The sequence below is a fragment of the Glycine max genome, chromosome 3 (assembly GCF_000004515.6).
Source record: "Glycine max cultivar Williams 82 chromosome 3, Glycine_max_v4.0, whole genome shotgun sequence".
NCBI lineage: Eukaryota > Viridiplantae > Streptophyta > Magnoliopsida > Fabales > Fabaceae > Glycine > Glycine max.
Genome location: NC_016090.4, coordinates 8,996,919 through 9,001,283, shown reverse-complemented (window position 1 = coordinate 9,001,283; position 4,365 = coordinate 8,996,919). Strand labels below are relative to the sequence as shown.

The 4,365-nt window shown below is 30.5% G+C and overlaps 1 non-coding gene across 1 annotated transcript; it reads right to left on the bottom strand.

Annotated features, from left to right (window-relative positions):
- Positions 1-2,739: 2,739 nt before the first annotated feature.
- Positions 2,740-2,833, bottom strand: LOC113001316 (small nucleolar RNA snoR126). The gene has a single exon (XR_003266635.1). It is a non-coding gene; the product is annotated as a small nucleolar RNA snoR126 (small nucleolar RNA).
- Between the last annotated feature and the right edge of the window lie 1,532 nt (positions 2,834-4,365).

The following is a 4,365-nucleotide window of genomic DNA, read 5'->3' as shown; positions in this document are numbered from 1 at the left end:
TGCATATAACATTACCACATTCAAAGAAAGTCTCCCAAAAATGCTCTAGAGCAAAATTTTCAAATACAGGCAGTAAGCATGACCACCTTTCTAATACCAAATGTTCAAAGCAATCTAAACCCTCCCAAAAAACAACAGCTTCTCTATCTATCTATCTATCTATCTATCTATCTCTGACCAACTGCCACTTTGAAATTTCCTTAGAAAAAAAAATTCTAATTTTAAAACATAGTATATATAAAGGTTCAGGTATTTGAATTAACTTCTTAATAAAGGCAAAAGCTCACACGTGCACACATAAAATTGGTGTTGAGGAAACAAGAACTAAAAAAATATATCATACTAATTGCAACTTTTAAACTCAAGTTTGTTTCAATTTATTTAGTTTTTTGTAAAAGTAATTGTTTCCATCTCTTTCAAAACGTCTATTCAGGAAACTGCAAACTTGAAATATTCAATATACCGGTCAATTAATTTGCAATCAAATATATTTATTGGATCAAGTAGTCAAGTACCGTTAACATATACAAATGAATTAACTTAAGAAAACCAAATATTCAATATATAGATCAATTAATTTGCAATCAAATGTATTTATCATCAAAATTATTATTTATAGACCACATATATCCTTTTACCAAAGACAATCATGCTTGAGTGGGGTAAAATATTATTATGAATAGTAAAACTCACTAAATATTTGTTTTGACTGAATCCTCCTGCTAAATATTTAATGTAGTTGTATACTCAAGATTCAATCTCGGGTATTGATTTTTAGAGAAAAATGATAATACACTCTTAGTGTAAAAAGTTGTATTCAATCTTAATCTAACATGTATGATAAATTTGTTAACTTTTAAAATATTTATCCTAATGTAATTCAAATAATGATGTATGATTGAATGACAGTATAAAACTATATACGACACTATCAATACATGAACATTAAACTTTTAATTTTATTTAGTCATCTTCTAATATTTAGTTAATTAAATAGTCATTCCTAAATTATATGTAGATTAAATTGAAATTTTGATCCTTGATTTGAAAGATGGACAATTTTGGTCGAGATGTTAAATTACTTCTGTTGACCATCAAGATGTAAATGTTGACCAAAATAATTAGTAACGTGGCTAGAGAATTTTTAATTTATTAATTAATTATAATTGATAGAGTTATTAATTTAATTACGAATGTATTAAAAAATATTACCCTAGGAATGTGATGCTTTGAAAACACTACTTAAAGGGGAGCAATTGCCATCAACTACGAAATGCAATAATATTATATTTTTTCAATAAGAAAAAGATTTTATTAATAATATAATTATTTGAGTTGAGCATTAAGTTGTGTGCATTGTAGGCTATTAAAAAAACGATCTCAGAAACATATTTATACATCCGCCTATGTAGAGATGTTAAGTAGGGGTGTGTATGGTTAGGGGTCACTCGGGAATTCAAATTAATCAAATCCGATTGGAACAGTATTGATTAAGTCATTTATGTATTTGGTTTGATTTTTTGTTGAGTCATTTATTTATGTGGGTCAAAATCGAACAAATCGATCAAAATCTTATGGGTTGGGTCATTGGTTTAAATTTATAGATCCAATCAAAATCCAACCGATCAAAATTTTTATAATTTTTTGATTTGACTTTAAATACCATTAATATTGGAACTGTAAGGCACTACAAAAAAGGTATGCTTTAGCGATCGACAGATTCGGTTGCTAAATCCCTAAATTCGGTCGCTAAACCTCTTAGCCACCGAAATAGCAACCGAATAATTTACCTCACAAAAACCCTAGTCGCTAAACCCTCAGCGACCGAATTTCCATTCGGTTACTATTTCACCACCGAACTACTGAGTCACAAGCACACAAAATTTGGTAGCTAGATATTTGGTTGCTATTTTGCTTGGGACCAAATCAGCAATCGAGGTTTGGGGTAGTTAATTCGGTCGCTAACAAGTAATTAATTTTTAAATAAAATAAATTAAAATAAGATTTGGTTATTAATTTGGTCACTAATAAAAAATTAAATTTTAATTGTAAAATAAATTAAAATAAAGGTCGGTCGCTATTAAATAATAAAGTTTTAAAAAATAATAATTTCGGTTGCTAATTCGGTCTCTAATTTTACCGTCTAAAATGTTTTTTAAATGTTTTGGGTCTAGTTTAACAATTTTTAAATTTAAAATAAATTAAAAAACAACTCGATTGTCCTATGAAAATATGCCATTATTTTTATTTATTAGATTTTAACCTGTTTAATAATTACTCGCTGTAAATATAATTTTTAAGATTAAGATTTAGTAGATTTTTTCATTTATTAGATTTTAACCTGTTTAATAATTACCCGCTGTAAGTATATAATATTTTCAAACACCTGAAGATGTCATTTTAAAACTGCTCAAGAAAGAGTTTGTAATTGCTGAAAAACTTATATTGAATGTAAATAAAGCTAATCCAAACACACTATGAGACTGCATAACAGAAACATGCTATATTAACAACCCTGCCACTTCACACCAAACTTTAAGGACTTCTTGTCATACATTTTTTTTAATTTGTTTTTCAATTGTCTTCTCCTTGTAGAAGGGTTGCATTGAATCAATCAGCTTATAATGCATATCAGGAAAAAAAACATTCAAGAAATAAATGAACTTAAATCGTTTATAGCAAAGATGTGCAATGAGTTCTAAGTTCTAACAGTTAAACATAAGTTGAAAGGAGATGTTAGAGGCTCAGACACGCACAAACATTGTCATCACAGACCAAACAACTTGCTTTGGTCCTTATCCGAATCGAGGAATGTTCTCAGTCATCACAGCCCTTGCTCATATTAAAAAGTACAATAGAAGAACCCAAATTAAAAAATGTAAAAATAAATAAAAATGCTGTGGGGGAGGGTCGCCTTCACTGGAAATCACCCCAACATAAGAGAGCAGCAAGTTTTTTTTTTTCTAGTGCATGACAAAAAAACAAAAAAGGAGGAAGTGGGTAAAAGAAGAAAAAAAAATGCAGTAAAGGTGCACCATATGGCTGTGGGTGAGATGAATCTGAGGGTCTATAAGTGTATCAACAATAAACCACACACAAGTGGTTTATACAAGCCTTCGTTTGACCTACCCGCCTATAATAAGCTAGGAAATGGCTTTGTTTGTTTTATCAGTTGCTAGGAAAGGGATTTGTTTCACATTATATCCTCTAAATCTAAACTGTAACTAATAAGTTTGAGCAGAGGAGGGAGATTGTCAAAAGTAACCCTAAATACATTCATTCAAACACTACTACAATTTTTAGATTTAACATCGCACGGTTAACATCGGTTATTCATTATAGTTAATTTTGTTTCAAAACCAGTTAGTTTTTCTTACCCATTCGTGTTACTATGACTATGTTTCAAAAATATAGTCATTCATTGCTCCTATCTATTAGACACTTGGTTTCAGTTTTAGTTGTTTGATTTTGGCTTTGGTCTAAAAGCTTAAGTTTCAAGTATCTTCCAACCATTATTTTGTGTGAAGACTCGGTGCCATTGATGCTAGAAGCCAAAGACACTAATTGTTTGTCTTGCTGCTCCCAGTTTAGGTACTCTAGCTTTTGTTGTGTAATTAGTTCATGTTCTTCATTCAATAACCTTGTTGGCCTCAATTTTCTGATATAAGCTTATGCAGCTGATAACCCTTTATTGTTGCAACAACCTATTGTCTCCACGTAAGATAGTTTTCATATGTGTTTGTTTGTAGTCGGCACACGTTTTGATGCATGCTTAGATCAATCCAAGAATCTTGTGACATTGGATTCAACTAGCGTTTGAGACTTGTTAATACTAAAACAAACACACCATTCCTCGTCTAATTTTAGGTTTGGGATGTAATAGATACGATACTAGGCAGAGTTATGTTTGATCATTCAAGTTCTGATACCATAAAGATATGTAAGCAGTAACTAATAAATGAGAGAAGGAATATGGATAAATTATACGCTATAATATTCATTGGGTTAATGTATATCCATAGTTTCAAAGACTAATTCAATCCTGAGGCTTGTGTAACTCTTGTGACTGTGACAGTGCAAATGCAAAGAAGATTCTCTCTGTTGTTCAATGGCTCACGCCATTGACCAACAAATAGTGCTTGTATTATACTTATTCTACAAAAAGCTTACTCATATAGAATTCTTTTTTTTTTTTGGTGGTTGAGATTTTGTGTTTGCTAGGTAGGAGAGGGAGATAGGTATGCCAGTGGATGTGATTATTTGGCTTAAGGGTAGTTGGCTTTTGAGTTGAGATTTATTTCTAGAAACTGATGACAAAATTTAACCCAGAATTCCAAATTAGTTACATAAAGAACTGTTGATGTC